This window comes from Canis lupus, chromosome X (assembly GCF_003254725.2).
Source record: "Canis lupus dingo isolate Sandy chromosome X, ASM325472v2, whole genome shotgun sequence".
Classification (NCBI taxonomy): Eukaryota; Metazoa; Chordata; class Mammalia; order Carnivora; family Canidae; genus Canis; species Canis lupus.
This window is the reverse complement of record NC_064281.1, coordinates 34,855,406-34,875,804: the sequence shown is the minus strand read 5'-3', so window position 1 is coordinate 34,875,804 and position 20,399 is coordinate 34,855,406.

The window sequence follows — 20,399 nt, the reverse complement described above, 5'->3', positions numbered from 1 at the left end:
ATTTAAGGGTAGGGGCTAGTTGCCAGGGCACCTGATTATGTGATTGGAGGGTTGGAACTTTCTGTTTCCCTTCAGCCCCAACCACTGTAGGAGGGAGAGGGTTGGAGGCTCAATCAATTGTGAATGGCCTCAAATTTAATCAATCTTGCCTATGTAATGAAGCCTCCATAAAAACCCAAACGGACAAGGTTTGGAGAGCTTCCAGGTTGGTGAATCAGAATATATCACCTGCCACTTGTTTGGGCCTCAAACTCCACAAAGGCAGAAGCTCCTTTGTTTGGGATCTCATCTGGGTGTTGATTTGCATACTTCGTATCCTTTGTAATGAACCAGCAATCTAGTAAGTAAAATGTCTGAAGTCTGTGAGCTGCTCTAGCAAAGTAATTGAACCCAAGGAGGGGATGTTGGAACCTCCAACCTACGGCCACTTGGCCAGAAGTGTAGGTGACACCTGGGCTTGTGAGCAGCATCTGAAGTTGGGTGGGGGCAGTCTGGGGGGACTTAACCTCATGGGTTAACCCTATGGGATCTGATGCTGTCTCCAAATAGTGTCAGAATAAAGTTGAACTGTAGGACACCTAGCTGGGTTCCAAGAATTGCTTGGTAGTATGGAGGAAATCCCATACACTGTCATTGGTAACCAGAATCCTTACCTCTGTGCTTAGGGATCCTTTGTGTCTCTTCTCTTAGAAGAACACCAGTCAGGGAAGACCAGGTAGCTCAGCGGTTTAACGCCGACTTTGGCCCAGGGCGTGACCTTGAAGACCTGGGATGGAGTCTCACATTGGGCTCCCTGCGAGGAGCCTGCTTCTCCCTCTGCCTGTGTCTCTGTCTCTCTCTGTCTCTCTCTCTCTGTGTGTGTCTCTCATGAATAAATGAATAAAATCTTCAAAAAAAAAAAAAAAGAACACCAGTAAGATTAGATTGTCTCCATCCTTTCATCTCATTTAAACTTAATTACCTCTTTAAAGTCCCTATCTCCGGGATCCCTGGGTGGCCCAGTGGTTTAGCACCTGCCTTTGGCCCAGGGAGTGATCCTGGAGACCCGGGATCGAATCCCACATCGGGCTCCTGGTGCATGGAGCCTGCTTCTCCCTCTGCCTGTGTCTCTGCCTCTCTCTCTCTCTCTCTCTCTCTCTCTGTGACTATCATAAATAAATAAAAAAAAATTAAAGTCCCTATCTCCAAATACAGTCACATTGGGGGTTAGGGTTTCAACATATGAATTTTGGGAGGACACAATTCAGTTGATAATGAAGGTATATATTACATTTGATCAGTTATTTACACTACTTACCACGGCTTTTAGGTTAGTCTTAGGGAGATTGAGGATTCCCTCTTAAATTCTATCAAGTAAATACCAGTGCCTTGGTTTGGTTATATATGTACATTTAAAGGATCCAAAAGAAACCAAAAATTATTTTTTTAAAGATTTTTATTTATTTATTCATGAGAGACACACACACACACACACACACAGAGGCAGAGACACAGGCAGAGGTAGAAGCAGGCTCCATGCAGGGCGCCCAACATGGGACTCGATCCTGAGTCTCCAGGATCATGCCCTGGGCTGAAGGCAGCACTAAAATGCTGAGCCACCCGGCCTGCCCAAGAGCATCCTTATAACAACAACAAAAAATCTGGATAATCTGAAAATCACAACTTTTCTTGAACTCATCAGAGCTCTGAGATCACAGGGCATCCAAATGACCTGAACTCTAAAGAAAGACCAGTGCCTCCAAGGTGAGATAAGAGTGAGCACTTGTTTGCCTGGGGCAGATGCCACCAGACACTGGAAAAGGTGGACAGGGTAGACAATGTGCAAGATCTGATGGGTAATTTCATCAGAGAGAATAAAACTATAAGAATCAAATGGAAATGCTAGAAATGAAAAACACTGATGCACTTTCAGTGGCTCATCAGGAGACCTGACACAGCTGAAAAAAGAGTCAGCAAGTTTGAAGATAAATCAGGGGCACCTGGGTGGCACAATCAGTTAAGCATCCAACTCTTGATTTGGATTCAGGTCACAATCTCAGGGGTGTGGAATCAAGCCCGGAGTCAGGCTACACACACAGCATAGAGTCTGCTTGAGAGGCTCTCTCTCCCTCTCCCTTTGTCCTCCCCCTCAACTCGTACTCACTCTCTGTCTCTCTCAAATGAATAAATAAATAAATAAATTTGAAGATAAGTCAATGGAAATTACTCAAACACTAAGAGAAAACAAGAGTGGGGAGAAAACCAGAATAGACCATCAAAGAGCTGTGGGACATCAATCTAACATATATGTCATAGAATTCCCAAGAGAGAGAGAAAGGGGAAGGAGAAGTATTCGAAGAAATAATGGCCATGAATTTTCCAAAATTAATGACAGAAACCAAACCACAGATCCAAGAAGTTCAGAAAATAGAAGAAAGATTAAAACACAAACAAACAAAATAGGCATAGCATATTTAAGCTGCTGGAAACTTAAGACAAAGAGAAAATTATAAAGGCAGCCAGAGAAAAAAGACTTATCATGTGCAGTAGAACAAAGGTAGGAATTATGGCTGACTTCTCATCAGAAACTATGCAAGTCAGACGACAGTGACATCTTTCAAGTGCTTAAAAAAAAACACCGGAGGAGGGGCAAGATGGCGTAAGAGTAGGGTCCCCAAATCACCTGTCCCCACCAAATTACCTAGATAACCTTCAAATCATCCTGAAAATCTATGAATTCGGCCTGAGATTTAAAGAGAGACCAGCTGGAACGCTACAGTGAGAAGAGTTCGCGCTTCTATCAAGGTAGGAAGACGGGGGAAAAGAAATAAAGAAACAAAAGGCCTCCAACGGGGAGGGGCCCCGCGAGGAGCCAGGCTGAGGCCGGGGCGAGTGTCCCCAAGACAGGAGAGCCCCATCCCGGAGAAGCAGGAGCTGCACCAACCTTCCCGGGCGGAAAGGGGCTCGCAGGGAGTTGGAGCAGGACCCCAGGAGGGCGGGGGTGCCCTCGGGCTCCCGGGGACAGTAACAGCACCTGCGGCGCATGCAGGAGAGTGCACTGAGCTGAGCTCCCTGAAGGCTGCAGCGTGCATGGCGGGACCCGGGAGCAGCTCGGGGGGGCTCGGGAGGCGGCTCCGCGGAGGGGGCTGCGGGGCGGGAGCAGCTCGGAGGGGCTCAGGCAGAGGAAGAGGCTCCGCCGGAGGGGGCTGTGCGGCCGGGAGCGCGAATCCAACACTGCAGGTCCCGGAGCACGGGGCGCCGGGGACACAGCCCGGGATCCGGCCTCCCCCCGGGACAGGCAGAGGCCAGGAAGGCCCAGGACAGCGAGGACGCTCCTGCCCTGAGCTGAGCAGAGCAGCGGCCCCGCCCCCGGAGCATCCAGGCCCTGCGGACCGAGAGCTCCGGAGTTACTGCGGGAGCTGACTCCAGGGCTCCAGAGCTGGCCCCGCCACTGGGGCTGTTCCTCCTGGGGCCTCACGGGGTAAACAACCCCCACTGAGCCCTGCACCAGGCAGGGGGCAGAGCAGCTCCCCCAAGTGCTCACACCTGAAAATCAGCACAACAGGCCCCTCCCCCAGAAGACCAGCTAGACGGACAAGTTCCAGGGGAAGTCAAGGGACTTAAAGTATACAGAATCAGAAGATACTCCCCCGTGGTTTTTTTTTTTTCTCTGTTTTTCTTTTTGATTTCTGTTTGCTTCCCCCACCCTTTTTTCCCTTTCATTCTTTTTCTTTCTCTTTCTCTTTTTCTTCTCTTTTTTTCTTTTTTTCTTCCTTTTTTCTTTTTTCTTTTTCTCTTTTCTTTCCTTCTTTCTCTTTTTCTCCTTTTCCCAGTACAACTTGTTTTTGGCCATTCTGCACTGAGCAAAATGACTAGAAGGAAAACCTCACCTCAAAAGAAAGAATCAGAAACAGTCCTCTCTCCCATACAGTTACAAAATCTGGATTACAATTCAATGTCAGAAAGCCAATTCAGAAGCACTATCATACAGCTACTGGTGGCTCTAGAAAAAAGCATAAAGGACTCAAGAGACTTCATGACTGCAGAATTTAGATCCAATCAGGCAGAAATTAAAAATCAATTGAATGAGATGCAATCCAAACTAGAAGTCCTAACAACGAGGGTTAACGATGTGGAAGAACGAGTGAGTGACATAGAAGACAAGTTGATGGCATGGGATCCCTGGGTGGCGCAGCGGTTTGGCGCCTGCCTTTGGCCCAGGGCGCGATCCTGGAGACCCGGGATCGAATCCCACATCAGGCTCCTGGTGCATGGAGCCTGCTTCTCCCTCTGCCTGTGTCTCTGCCTCTCTCTCTCTCTCTGTAACTATCATAAATAAATAAAAAAATTAAAAAAAAAAAAGAAGACAAGTTGATGGCAAAGAGGGAAACTGAGGAAAAAAGAGACAGACAATTAAAAGACCATGAAGACAGATTAAGGGAAATAAACGACGGCCTGAGGAAGAAAAACCTATGTTTAATTGGGGTTCCCGAGGGCGCCGAAAGGGACAGAGGGCCAGAATATGTATTTGAACAAATCATAGCTGAAAACTTTCCTAATCTGGGAAGGGAAACAGGCATTCAGATCCAGGAAATAGAGAGATCCCCCCCTAAAATCAATAAAAACCGTTCAACACCTCGACATCTAATAGTGAAGCTTGCAAATTCCAAAGATAAAGAGATCCTTAAAGCAGCAAGAGACAAGAAATCCCTGACTTTTATGGGGAGGAGTATTAGGGTAACAGCAGACCTCTCCACAGAGACCTGGCAGGCCAGAAAGGGCTGGCAGGATATATTCAGGGTCCTAAATGAGAAGAACATGCAACCAAGAATACTTTATCCAGCAAGGCTCTCATTCAAAATGGAAGGAGAGATAAAGAGCTTCCAAGACAGGCAGGAACTGAAAGAATATGTGACCTACAAACCAGCTCTGCAAGAAATTTTAAGGGGGACTCTTAAAATTCCCCTTTAAGAAGAAGTTCAGTGGAACAATCCACAAAAACAAGGACTGAATAGATATCATGATGACACTAAACTCATATCTGTCAATAATAACTCTGAACGTGAACGGGCTTAATGACCCCATCAAAAGGCGCAGGGTTTCAGACTGGATAAAAAAGCAGGACCCATCTATTTGCTGTCTACAAGAGACTCATTTTAGACAGAAGGACACCTACAGCCTGAAAATAAAAGGTTGGAGAACCATTTACCATTCAAATGGTCCTCAAAAGAAAGCAGGGGTAGCCATCCTTATATCAGATAAACTAAAATTTACCCCGAAGACTATAGTGAGAGATGAAGAGGGACGCTATTTCATGCTAAAAGGATCTATCCAACAAGAGGACTTAACAATCCTGAATATATATGCCCCGAATGGGGGAGCTGCCAAATATATAAACCAATTAATAACCAAAGTGAAGAAATACTTAGATAATAATACACTTATACTTGGTGACTTCAATCTAGCTCTTTCTACCCTCGATAGGTCTTCTAAGCACGACATCTCCAAAGAAACGAGAGCTTTAAATGCTACACTGGACCAGATGGATTTCACAGATATCTACAGAACTTTACATCCAAACTCAACTGAATACACATTCTTCTCAAGTGCACATGGAACTTTCTCCAGAATACACCACATACTGGGTCACAAATCGGGTCTGAACCGATACCAAAAGATTGGGATCGTCCCCTGCATATTCTCAGACCATAATGCCTTGAAATTAGAACTAAATCAGAACAAGAAGTTTGGAAGGACCTCAAACACGTGGAGGTTAAGGACCATCCTGCTAAAAGATGAAAGGGTCAACCAGGAAATTAAGGAAGAATTAAAAAGATTCATGGAAACTAATGAGAATGAAGATACAACCGTTCAAAATCTTTGGGATGCAGCAAAAGCAGTCCTAAGGAGGAAATACATCGCAATACAAGCATCCATTCAAAAACTGGAAAGAACTCAAATACAAAAGCTAATCTTAGACATAAAGGAGCTAGAGAATAAACAGCAGATTGACCCCACGCCCAGCAGAAGAAAAGAGTTAATTAAAATTCGAGCAGAACTCAACGAAATTGAGACCAGAAGAACTGTGGAACAGATCAACAGAACCAAGAGTTGGTTCTTTGAAAGAATTAATAAGATAGATAAACCATTAGCCAACCTTATTAAAAAGAAGAGAGAGGAGACTCAAATTAATAAAATCATGAATGAGAAAGGAGAGATCACTACCAACACCAAGGAAATACAAACGATTTTAAAAACGTATTATGAGCAGCTATACGCCAATAAATTAGGCAATCTAGAAGAAATGGACGCATTCCTGGAAAGCCACAAACTACCAAAACTGGAACAGGAAGAAATAGAAAACCTAAACAGGCCAATAACCAGGGAGGAAATTGAAGCAGTCATCAAAAACCTCCCAAGATACAAGAGTCCAGGGCCAGATGGCTTCCCAGGGGAATTCTATCAAACGTTTAAAGAAGAAATCATACCTATTCTACTAAAGCTGTTTGGAAAGATAGAAAGAGATGGAGCACTTCCAAATTCGTTCTATGAGACCAGCATCACCTTAATTCCAAAACCAGACAAAGACCCCACCAAAAAGGAGAATTACAGACCAATATCCCTGATGAACATGGATGCAAAAATTCTCAACAAGATACTAGCCAATAGGATACAACAGCACATTAAGAAAATTATTCACCATGACCAAGTAGGAGTTATCCCTGGGACACAAGGCTGGTTCAACACTCGTAAAACAATCAATGTGATTCATCATATCAGCAAGAGAAAAACAAAGAACCATATGATCCTCTCATTAGATGCAGAGAAAGCATTTGACAAAATACAGCATCCATTCCTGATCAAAACTCTTCAGAGTGTAGGGATAGAGGGAACTTTCCTCGACATCTTAAAAGCCATCTACGAAAAGCCCACAGCAAATATCATTCTCAATGGGGAAGCACTGGGAGCCTTTCCCCTAAGATCAGGAAGAAGACAGGGATGTCCACTCTCACCACTGCTATTCAACATAGTATTGGAAGTCCTAGCCTCAGCAATCAGACAACAAAAAGACATCAAAGGCATTCAAATTGGCAAAGAAGAAGTCAAACTCTCCCTCTTCACCGACGACATGATACTCTACATAGAAAACCCAAAAGCCTCCACCCCAAGATTGCTAGAACTCATACAGCAATTTGGTAGCGTGGCAGGATACAAAATCAATGGCATTTCTATACACTAACAATGAGACTGAAGAAAGAGAAAATAAGGAGTCAATCCCATTTACAATTGCACCCAAAAGCATAAGATACCTAGGAATAAACCTCACCAAAGAGGTAAAGGATCTATACCCTAAACACTATAGAACACTTCTGAAAGAAATTGAGGAAGACACAAAGAGATGGAAAAATATTCCATGCTCATGGATTGGCAGAATTAATATTGTGAAAATGTCAATGTTACCCAGGGCAATTTACACGTTTAATGCAATCCCTATCAAAATACCATGGACTTTCTTCAGAGAGTTAGAACAAATTATTTTAAGATTTGTGTGGAATCAGAAAAGACCCCGATTAGCCAGGGGAATTTTAAAAAAGAAAACCATATCTGAGGGCATCACAATGCCAGATTTCAGGTTGTACTACAAAGCTGTGGTCATCAAGACAGTGTGGTACTGGCACAAAAACAGACACATAGATCAATGGAACAGAATAGAGAACCCAGAAGTGGACCCTGAACTTTATGGCCAACTAATATTCAATAAAGGAGGAAAGACTATCCATTGGAAGAAAGACAGTCTCTTCAATAAATGGTGCTGGGAAAATTGGACATCCACATGCAGAAGAATGAAACTAGACCACTCTCTTTCACCATACACAAAGATAAACTCAAAATGGATGAAAGATCTAAATGTGAGACAAGATTCCATCAAAATCCTAGAGGAGAACACAGGCAACACCCTTTTTGAATTTGGCCACAGTAACTTCTTGCAAGATACATCCACGAAGGCAAAAGAAACAAAAGCAAAAATGAACTATTGGGACTTCATCAAGATAAGAAGCTTTTGCACAGCAAAGGATACAGTCAACAAAACTAAAAGACAACCTACAGAATGGGAGAAGATATTTGCAAATGACGTATCAGAGAAAGGGCTAGTTTCCAAGATCTATAAAGAACTTATTAAACTCAACACCAAAGAAACAAACAATCCAATCATGAAATGGGCAAAAGACATGAAGAGAAATCTCACAGAGGAAGACATAGACATGGCCAACATGCACATGAGAAAATGCTCTGCATCACTTGCCATCAGGGAAATACAAATCAAAACCACAATGAGATACTACCTCACACCAGTGAGAATGGGGAAAATTAACAAGACAGGAAACAACACATGTTGGAGAGGATGGGGAGAAAAGGGAACCCTCTTACACTGTTGGTGGGAATGTGAACTGGTGCAGCCACTCTGGAAAACTGTGTGGAGGTTCCTCAAGAGTTAAAAATAGACCTGCCCTACGATCCAGCAATTGCACTGTTGGGGATTTACCCCAATGATTCAGATGCAATGAAACGCTGGGACACCTGCACCCCAATGTTTATAGCAGCAATGGCCACAATAGCCAACCTGTGGAAGGAGCCTCGGTGTCCATCGAAAGATGAATGGATAAAGAAGATGTGGTTTATGTATACAATGGAATATTACTCAGCCATTAGAAACGACAAATAGCCACCATTTGCTTCAACGTGGATGGAACTGGAGGGTATTATGCTGAGTGAAGTAAGTCAATCGGAGAAGGACAAACAGTGTATGTTCTCATTCATTTGGGGAATATAAATAATACTGAAAGGGAATATAAGGGAAGGGAGAAGAAATGTGTGGGAAATATCAGAAAGGGAGACAGAACATAAAGACTCCTAACTCTGGGAAACGAACTAGGAGTGGTGGAAGGGGAGGAGGGCGGGGGGTGGGGGTGAGTGGGTGATGGGCACTGAGGGGGATACTTGACGGGATGAGCACTGGGTGTTATTCTGTATGTTGGTAAATTGAACACCAATAAAAATTATTTTATTAAAAAAAAAAACACCGAACATGTTTACTCAAAATTTTATACCCAGTAAAAATATTTTAAAGATTTTATGTTTTTGAGAGAGAGAGTGAAAGAGAATGGGTGGGAAGGAGGGGCAGAGGGAGAGGGAGAAGCAGACTTCCTGATGACCAGGGCTCGATCCTAGGACTCCAGGATCATGACCTGAGCCAAAGGCAGATGCTTAACCAACTGAGCCAGCCAGGTGCCCCTGCAGCAAAAATATTTTTTCAAAATGAGGCACCTAGCTGGCTCAGTCAGTAGAGCATCTGACTCTTGAGCTTGAGGTGATGAGTTCAAGCTCCACATTGGGTGTAGAGATCACTTAAATATATATGTATATATATATTTTTTTAAGTTAAAGAGAATTAGCAAAAGGATCTCTAAAAATTGTTTCAGGGCACCCTGGGCAGCTCAGCGGTTCAGCACTGCCTTCAGCCCAGTGTGTGATCCTGGAAACCCAGGATCGAGTCCCGCGTCAGGCTCTCTGCATGGAGCCTGCTTCTCCCTCTGCCAGTGTCTCTGCGTGTCTCTCATGAATAAATAGATAAAATCTTTTTTAAAAAATCACTTGTTTCAGTTTTGAAATTTTGACTTTTAAAAAATGCAATAAAAGTGAATATGCGAAGTGATGGAGGTGTTAATAAACTTGATGGGGGGAATCCGTTCACGATGTATATGTATATTCAATCATCATATTGTATACTTTATCTTACTGTTCTACTTATCAAATATGCCTCAATAAAGCTGGGAGAAAATGAAATGCAATAAACATACTGCCATTTAAATACATACATACAGGGATGCCTGGGTGGCTTAGTGGTTGAGGGTCTGCCTTCGGCTCAGGCTGTGATCCCAGGGTCCTGGGATCTAGTCCCACATCAGGTTTCCTACAGGGAGCCTGCTTCTCCCTCTGCCTATGTCTCTGCCTCTCTGTGTGTCTGTCATGAATAAATAACTAAAATTTTTTAAAAAAGAAACCACATACATACATATATGAGTCCTTTCTCAAAGACAACAATGAGAGAATTCTTTGCCAGCAGAAGTGTACTATAAGAAATGTGATAGAAAGAAGGAATATGGTATTGGGCAGACGCTTGGATCTATACAAATAAATGAAGAGAGCTAGAAATGGAACAAATGAAGGTAAATAAAAATTCATATAATTTTGAGGAGTTGCTCTAAAAGATAACTGTCTAAATCAGCCTGGCTGCCATGCTGATGGCAATGCGTTGTGAGCTTAGAGCATATAGAAAAGTAAAATGGGGGCACCTGGGTGGCTCAGTTGATTAAGCATCTGGCTTTGGCTCAGGTCATGATCTTGGGGTCCTGGGATCAGCCCAAGTTGGGCTCCCCACTGAGAGGGAAGTCTGCTTGTCTCTCTCCCTCTGCCCTTCCCCCAACTCATGCTCACTCTCTCTCTCTCTCTCAAATAAATAAAACGTTTAAAAAAATAAAATGTAGAATGGGCCCAAGGAATCGGTAGTATATTCTCTTATAAAGTCTTCACATGTGAAATAGTATAATATTATTTGAAGGAGATGCTAATTAATTACTGTAAACACTCTAAGGCAATTGTAAAAAAATTTTTTTTTTTACAGCATTAAATGGCTTAATATGCTGTCCTGGATTGTCTGTCAGCAACCTAACATTATTCCCCCTTCTATGGTCTCCCAAGTATGGCAGCATCTGGAGGCTTGGGAACTACATTTTCCATCATTCTAAGCCAAATGGGTCACCAATTAGATTCTACCAATAGTCTATCATTACTCATGGTAGCGATGTTATGCCAAGTCGCTGTGACCCGAGTTAGTGGATACTGACCCATTGCTCCCAGTGAAGATACAAGTTTAGGTCCCGAAAAAGGGCCCTTGTTTACAGTCGGAGAGCAAAAACAAGAAGTCAGAGCATCATCACCTTGTTCATCCTCAGCTAGGAGAGATGTGCTGGTCTGTCCAAGTTCGTGAATAACTGTGAACATACCCATAAGCATTGCTTTGGGGGTGATGAATACATTTTAGCGAGTGGGCAAATCTGCTAATCTGGAATTCGTGGATAAAGAGCATCTCCCGTTCTTGCACAAGACTTGGAAGGACAGAGGGAGGCAAAAAGCCATAATTATTATCGCTTGTCCAAAACCAGCAGGCAGACACGAAGGGGACAGCATGCAGAAATTTTCGCAGCAACTCACAGGCACTTCCCTGAAAACCACCGACCTCTGGGTCTTATGGGGCGGTGTGCAGCTCACCACACTTTCCTCCGAACTTTCTGGAAGTTTGGAGGAAATCTGAGAGCTGGCATCCCTTTGCTCTTCCAGCTCTTCCAGCTGTGTTATGAGTGCCTAATCTCCGGAATGAAATCTGCTTCCATTTGAAGCAGAGAGTGCCGTCTGCTTTCCCGGCCCAACCCTGACTAATAATACACATTCTCTTTAAAAACCTACAGCTTGGAGGAAGATTGGACTACATATTAAATGTCCAGCTTCGTGCAAGTTGTCACAGCTAGGGATTTGCCAGGAAGGCTGGGTGTGACCTAATTCAAACTCAAGGGCTTTGCCAGTCACTTTGGCCTCTTCGTCGCGGAGGGGCATGTGACAACAGAACCGCTTTGTCTTCAAAAGTGCTGGCCCACTTCCTATTTATACTTTCCAGGGTAAACCCTTAGGCCACTAAGACACCATGACGAGAATTTGTGTGCACGTGATTTATGAAGGCAGTGCTTCCAGGAGAGACCAGTTAAGGGAGTGGGGAAAGCAGGACGCAAAACGGGAAGCAGCCAAGCAGGGGAGCACACCTGGCCTGGCCTGGCCCTGCCCGCTTGCCGACCTGGAAATGACACTTTGGTGGTCGTCCTGGCTCCAGGCCAGGGAGCTGGGCTGGCACCCTCCCACCCAGCCAGTCACTGGTAGGCGCCATCCAAATTCCCAGATGTGGGCAGAGCACCCCCAGCAGTCTCAGGGCCGACCTCTGAGGCATGTCTCACGGGCCAGCTGTTAGCAGCAAAAAGCACTTAAGTCAGAGAAGAGGTGCCTAGAAACTGTAAAAATGATCTAAAAAGGGCTGTGGGGAAAACCCACGGTGTCTGCCTTGCCCTTTCTTTCACGAGATGAAGAAAAGTCAAGACAGCAGAGTGATTAAGCCTCAGGCCTCAGGAGCTATTCTAACTTGAGTTTCAATCCCAGCCGTGGCAGATGCTGAGTTGACCCCCACCCCCGATATCCATTCTTTTTTAGTACAAAAGTTCTGATTGTCAGCTAGGCCATGGCTGCCCAGAATAAAAGCCAGATTGTCCAGCCTCCCAAAAAGCCATGTGTGGTCAATATGAAGTGAGCAGTAGTTTGGGGTTTGACTTCCACGAAGTGTCTTTAAATAGAGAGAAGCCCTTCTTTGACCTTTTCTTTTTTAAGTAGGCTCGATGCGCATTGTGGGGCTTGAACTCAGGACCCTAGGATCAGCAGTTGCATAGCTTGGGACCCCTGGGTGGCCCAGCGGTTGAGCATCTGCCTTCGGCCCAGGGCTTGACCCTGGAGTCTGGGGATCGAGTCCCATATCGGGCTCCCTGCATGGAGCTGCTTCTCCCTCTGCCTGTGTCTCTGCCTCTCAGCCTCTCTCTCTGTCTCTCTCTTTCTCTCTCATTCTGTGTGTGTGTGTGTGTGTGTCATGAATAAATAAAATAAGATCTTAAAAAAAAAAAAGATGTGACACTTGGTCTCGGAGTCATGAGTTCGAGTCCCCTATTGGGTGTAGAGCTTACTTAAAAAGAAAGAAAGAATATCTATCTTCTCTAAGCCAGTATTCCACCCCCGCCCCCAGCCTCTGGCAGCTGAACCCAATCTAATAACACTGGCCCTACCACTAACTTGTCGGCTGCCCCTAGGAAAGTTACCTAACCTCAAGATTACTGTCTATTCAATGGGAATGGTGATAATAACCCATTCCACAGGAGACCGTTGTGAAGGTGAAATGTTGCAAGCATTTTGAGTGGCCAGATAGGGCTGGTGGCTTTCAGCAAGTGTGAGCTAGTGTGGATTCAGTGGGTTTTGCCTCTCACTTGTAAATACCTACCCCCCCCACACACACCCCCCACCCCCCCCCCCCCCCCCCACCCCCCCCCACCCCCCCCCCCCCCCCCCCCCCCCCCCGTCCTCCTCCTCTTCCCAAGCACAATCACTGCTGGGAGTCCAGGCTTGCCTCTTCACCCTTGAAGACCACATTCTAGCCTTCTCCGAGGGCCCCACGCCTCCTGATTTACAGAAACCGCTTCTTGGCATTGCTATTGGCACCTGTAGGAAGTGGCTTCTGAATCTATTTCCTCTCAGTCATTTTTGTAGGGATTGCAAAACAAAACAAAACACAAAAATACAAAGAAACTGTGACTGAATGTGCAGCCTGAAGTCTTCAACAGATAAACTCTTTCTATCTTTGCTCGGAATTAGACACAAGAGGAAAACCGCTGGCTGTCTTCTCACCTTCCCCCTAAATTTAGAAATCTGAAAACATTATTCATTATGCCAGATATTTGGTGCCTTCCTCGTGGGTCTGGAAGTTGAGAATTGAATCGAGACACTTCCTTGCCTGAGAAGAGTGTATCGAACGTTAGATAGTAATCCCTAGGGGCATGTGCACTTCCAGGGCAAGATTTTTCCTGCAGAGACAACCAGCTGAACCAGAGTAGGATCTCAGGCCTTGCTCTGTGCCTCCGGCAGACTACAGGTGTCCACTTCCAATATTCTGAGGGGTCCCAGGTCCGGGTCCATTCGAAGGCAAGCGAATTCTGCCCCAAAGGCCAGGGGAGAGCCCACCCAGTCCTGACAACTTGTAGATTTCCTCCTGTCAGCGTATTCTAATGGCCTGATTAGCAATTCTATTGTATTTAATTTGCACCCAGGGTAATTCACTGTCAGCCAGAAGAGCCATCAGCATGAAAAATGGCACCAAAATTAAAAACCAATAGTCAAATTTCAGTTGGAATGAGCTCTCTTGGCATAATGATGAAGCGGGATTAACTGGAGTCGGTAGGTCCAGCCCACCAGGTGGAAGCAAGTTAGTTGTGAACATGCTGCTGGGAATCTGAGCCAAGGCCTTTCTGCATCGTGGGAAACGAGCAGCCAAATTAGAAAATCAAGAAAGAAATGTGTTCGTCCAGTCCGACAGTCAAGCCAAGGGTCTGCTTGCCATCTCCTTGCCCACTGTGGTGGGTTCAAAATATGTCCCCAAAGTCTTTGACAGCCTTCCCATCAAAATGTAGAGGAATTTAGCCCCTTCCTCTGGAAGATGGGCTTGGCCTTCCAGACTTGCATGGAATGCATAGAATGCGGCAGAAGTGATACTACATGATATCCGAGACTAGGTTTTAAAAAGGCAATACAGGGACAGGGACGCCTGGGTGGCTCGGCGGTTGAGGGTCTGCCTTCAGCCCAGGACACGATCCCAGAGCATCGGGCTCCCTGCATGGAGCCTGCTTCTCCCTCTACCTGTGTCTCTGCCTCTCTTTGTGTGTCTCTCATGAATAAATAAATAAAATCTTAAAAAAAAAAAAAAAAGCAATACAGTTTCTGTCAGATTCTCTTTCTTGGAAGCCCTGAGCTGATGCATAAGAAATCCTGCTGTCCTGAGCTGCCATCTTGGAAAGATCATGGAGAGGGAGGCCTGGGGAACCCTAGCTGGTCCACCCCTCACTATGGGACGCCCCCAGCCCAAGAATCAGACCTGTGAGTGAAGAAGTCTTTGATGACTCCAGGCCTGGTCACCATGTCACTGTACCCTAAGAGACCCCTAATCAAGAAAAACCTGGCTGAGCCCAGTCAAGCCCCAGATGTGTGAGCAGTGTAAATGATTGCTATGGTTTTAAACCACTGTTCTGGAGTGGCTTATTATGCAGTAATAGCTCAGCAGAACTCCCAGCATCCTCAGTCTTCCTGCTTCTGACCCCAATGGCTCCTCTTGATCTCCGCAGGGGTCCCTGGTCAGGGGCAACCACCCCACACCTGGCTTGACATTCAGTCTACCCACCATCTCCATTAGCCTGGCCCAAATGAGCCAAGACTCACAAAAATAAATCCCACCCCCCTTTCTGGGATTTTCACCTAACCATGTGTTACGCGGCAAGGACAGGTGTCTCGGGGCACCAGGGTGGCTCAGTGGTTGAGCATCTGCCTTCAGCTCTTGTCATGATCCCCAGGTCCTGGGATCAAGTCCCGCATCGGGCTCCCCACAGGGGTTCTGATTCTCTCTCTATGTCTCTGCCTCTCTCTGTGTCTCTCATGAATAAATAAATAAAATCTTTAAAAAAGAAAAAAGGGCTAGTGTCTCACCCATTTGGGAGGCATCCCCTGGTTTGGGTAATACTGAGGAAACAAATGGCCTGCCCCCCACCTCCCATTTAGAGAAGCTCATAGCCTAGTTCCCCTCCCTGAAATCTCCCCCAACCCCAGCAGCCAAGGGGCCGGAGACTTTGAATCTCAAGGAAATAAAATAAAGAGGCAGGGACAATGACACCATTCATGGTGGCAAGGGTCCAGCAGTGGAAGTGTCCTATGGAGGCTGTGTGTGAGGGGGTTGCTAGCAAGTCAGTCCCCTCTGCTCCCCAAGAGTGTTCTTAGTTATGAGTCCTGCCACCTTCCCACAAGTCTGGACTATCTCATACCTTCTAGAAATCTGTTGCCTCTTGAAGTTGGCTATCATTAGTCTCAGTTGCTTAAAACCAAGAAGCCTAACTCAAAGCACCCTCACCCTAGCTGCGCCCAGAATGTGAGTCTAAAATTAGCAAGAGGCACTGAATTCATCCAGGCCCCCATTAGAGAGGCCACCAAAGCCACTGGGGTCTGAGAAGACGGTGAGCCATGCTACACATTCTGTTCACCCCACTGGCTTTGGCATAGAAACTAACCAGAGGTAACCTTTGCAAATTATATTCATTAGAGGGTCATACATCATTACACAGGATTATCCAATATAAAAGTGTGCATTCTATCTAGATTCAACCTTCCTAGTAATGCACACACAACACACACGCGTGTGTACACACACGCACATTCCTTTGGGGTAGAGGCCATGGTACTTTAGCCTCTAAGGGGGTACTTAAGAAAATCCAATATTGTTCTCACAGGTACATGCCACTGTTGTTGCCACCCACAGGTCCCTTCACTCTTATGACAACTTTTCACTCTTATGCCCAACTTTCAAGTGGCAACCTCATCACCTGGGGGCTTCCACTGGTCACTGAAGCTGCTCTGCCTGGCCCTGTGGCAGCCTGGGGGTGTGGGAATTAATGCCCTCCCCTGGGAACAGCTCCTAGTTAAGGCCTGACACAGTTGGTAGATAAATACCCCAGCCTCATCCCTCAGATGGGATAACTTAGGAGCCATGTTCCACATGGTCTCCTGGATGGAAATGACTTCGTGGCTGGGGCTGCCATAACCAAGGACCACAGACAGGGGTATTTAAACAAGAAAACTTACTTTCCCATGGTTCTGGAGGTTGGGAAGTCCCCAGACCAAGGGGTCAGCAGGGTTGGTTTCTCCTGGGGGCTCTCTCCTTGGTTTGCAGGCAGCCACCTTCTCACTGTGTCCCTGCATGGTCTTCCTTCTGGGTGCCTCTGTGTCCTAACCTCCTCTCCTTATGGGGACACCAGTCAGATTGGGTTAGGGGCCACCCTGATGGCCTCGTTTTAACTTCATCACCTCTTTCAAGACCACATCTCCAAATATAGTCACATTCAGAGGTTCTAGGGGTTAGGACTTCAATATATGAATTTGCAGGGAACACAATTCACTCCGAACAGTTGCCTACAACTACCTGGTCTGATCACTCAGCCTTTATTGGCTGCCTTCTGGCATAACCCGAGTCCCTCCTGCTCTCGAATCTTCGTGTAGACTTGCTTCTAGGAGAACCCAAACTAAAGACAGTACCACCACTCCCTCCCTCTTACCCTCAGCTGCCTATGCCGTCCCCGGAGACAGGATCCTGTGCTGGATTCTTGTCAGGGCAAGTCTGGGGTCCCCACACAGCCTCTCCCTGGAGGTGGGAGCAAGTGCCATCAAGCTCATGAAGCAAAGCGTCTTACATACACTGTGCGGTAGAGAATTCCCTTAGTGGGATTGGTTCCCCTAGAAGCTTTGCTGTTCATACCTCGGCTGTGATTGGCCGCGTATAAATTAGCTAAGCCTAATCCATTGATCCTAGTTATGATTAGCGTGCACACTGCACTACCCACCCACCCCAGGCTGGCTGCAGGTTTGATACGGATATGCAAATTCGGCAACCCTAATTTGTTGATGCTGATAAGATGCAGGACACAGCAGCCTCCCTGTGTGGCGTTGATAAGGTACTGGGGCCTGGAACTGGGATTTGGAGTCACAGTTCATAGGCTCACACACTCCATAGAGATGACCATCTCAGCACACCCAGGAGCCAGGACGTGTTGGCTGAGAAATGGTGAGGGAGTCAAGACATCTAGGAGCCTGGTGGCATTTCCTGCCTTTATATCAGTTGCTCGGGTGTCGCATCGCCCCAGCCTGCCAGTGTGACCCCACTGATACAACCAAAAGACTTTGTTCCACAACACTGCCACTTCTCAACTGTGTCATGTGATCTAGCTTAGAAAATGCACCCCCTCCCCACCCCCACCCCCACACATCAGCTCCATTGTGACAAGCTTGCAAAGTGGAGGGAATAGGCACTGTCCTCATCATCCTCAATATTTTTTAAAAGATTTTATTTATTTATTTGAGAGATTGAAAGAGAGCACAAGGAGGGGGAGAGGCAGGAGCAGGGGAGAGGGCAGAGGCAGAGGGCGAAGCAGTCTCCCCACTGAGCAGGGAGCCCAATGTGGGGCTCCATCCCAGGACCCAAGGATCATGACCTGAGCCAAAGGCAGATGGACCAACTGCACCCCCCAGGTTCCCCTTCATCCTCGATATATTTCTACTTTTCTCCAGAGGGCTCAGAAACTTTGCACATGGCCCCACTGCTCAGGGGCTATGAGACTGGAACTAGATCCCCAGCCTCTGGCCTGTGTCTGGTCCTCTCTCAGGCACTCCTGCACCTCACTTTGGCAAATGCTCAGCTGGCAATGCTGGGGCAGCCCTGCCTCGGCCTGGGGCGGGGGGGAGCGTGGGTGAGGTGGGTGGGGAGGGGCCGGATCCTGGCAGGTTGTGGAGCCTCGGTCTCCCACCGGCCTGATTCCACCCCCACCCTGGTGTGGTTTTCAATTGTGGCTTTTTCTCAAATCCTGACCTTGGCTCCCAGAGGCCCAGCTGTTTTCAATCGCAGGAGTTGGGGGTGGGGGGCAGTGGGCAGACAGGAGAGGTCCTATTCACACCAGATCTCAAGTGTAGCAGTGGAACAGCAGAGACCCTAGCAGAGCTGAGCTGAGAGCACTTTGGTGCCTCAGATGGATTTATTCAAAGTTCATAATTACCCTGAAATCTCTTAAAATGAAAACATGATTGAAGAATTAAACCTGGTAAACAAATTAGTCAGAAAGAAAACCCCGCATAGCAAATGACAAAATCCCAAAATCCAATCCAGCAAATGAATGGGCCTGCTCTGGTGACTGGCAGCCAGGGCTGCAGGCGGACCCCGGGGGGCGGGGGGCATTGCTATTCCCTCCAGTGTAGGGCAGGCTAGGCCCCGACCCCAGACGCCCCCACTCCCTAACTGGGCACTCAGTTAGGTGGCCAGGACCTAGGGAGGGATGGGGCCCCGGGGCCTGCGGTCTGCAGCAGCTGCATGGGAAGCTGTAGTGGCTGCAGCGGGTTGGGGAGCCCTGCTCTGGCGGGGGGAGCTGCAGAACTTGGTGGCTGCCCAGGCCTGGCTGCAGCCTCAGGCCGCAGAGCTCTGCACGTGGGCTTTGAGAGGGATGGTTTCTGGTGCCCGGATGAGCTGGTTCAATTTTCTGCCTAACCCACCCCACCCCACCCCTCACCTCTCAGGAAATCACCGGGAATTGGGGGTGGGGGGTGTGCTTGTTCAGACAGGACATGTTTTCTTTGTCTCTCTCTGAGTCAGATCTACTTCTCAGGAACTACTAACCCCCCCGATTTGGGGCTTTTTCTAGACACGGAGGGGTGCCCTGATCACTACTGCTGTGTGACAAACCTCCCCAAAACATAGTGCCATAAAACAGCCAGTTTTCTTATGCTCAGATTCTGTGAGTCAGGAATTCACAGGGGGCAGTGGGGACAGCTTGTCTCTGCTCCAGGAGCTCTGAGGCCTCAGCTGGGGAGGCTCCGTGGCTGGGAGTGACTGGACAGCCGGGGGCTGGAACCATCTGGAGGTAGGGGAGGCTGTCTCAGCTCCAGCTAGTGATCAGAACACCTCCATGGGACTTCTCCACTGGCCTGGGCCTCCTCCCAGCAGGGCAGCCTCGGGGCAGTCAGATGGCTCACAGGGCAGCTCAGAGCTCCCAAAGTGAATGTTTCTGGAAAAAGGGCAGATGGCTGAGGTGCCTGGGTGGCTCAGTAGGTGAAGCATCTGCCTTCAGGTGGTCAGATCCTGGGGTCCTGGGTTTGAGCCCCTCCTTGGGCTCCCTGCTCAGCGGGGAGTCTGCTTCTCACTCTGCCCCTTCCCCCTGCTCATGCTCTCTTGAGTGCATGCTCTCTCTCAAATAAATAAATTAATTAATTAATTAATCTTTTTTTTTTTTAAGCAAATGTTGCATTGCCTTTTCTGATGCACTACTGGAAGTCACGCAGCACCACTTCGTCACACTCTTTTGGTGACAAATGAGTCACAAGCCTGCCCAGATTTGAGGGGGGTGGGGTTCAGTGATGCCACCTTTCAAAGGGAGGAGTGTCAAAGAGCTTGTGGCATATTGTAAAACCAGTACAAGGAGTTTCCAGCTCTTCTCGGTAAAGTTGCATCACGTTCCACAGACAACAGATCATCTTTCTTAGGTTCAGACCCCTGGTCCGCCTCTTCTCACCTGTAGCAGAGTGGGTGGTGGCCTCCAAAAAGCTATATCTGTGTCCTAAACCCTGGAACCTGGAAATGTGAGCTTATTTGGAAAACAGGTCTTTGCAGATATAATTAAGAATCTTGAGAGCAGCCCCGGTGGCTCAGCGGTTTAGCGCCGCCTTTGGCCCAGGGCCTGATCCTGGAGACCCGGGATTGAGTCCCATGTCGGGCTCCCTGCATGGAGCCTGCTTCTCCCTCTGCCTGTGTCTCTCATGAATAGGTTAATAATAACAATAATAATAATAATAATAATAATAAATTTTTAAAAAGAATAGATAAATAAAATCTTTTTAAGAAATCTTGAGAAAAGATCATCCTAGATTTTCCAAGTGGCCCCTGGATCCAATGACAAGTGTCTTTATAAGAGACACAGGGAGGA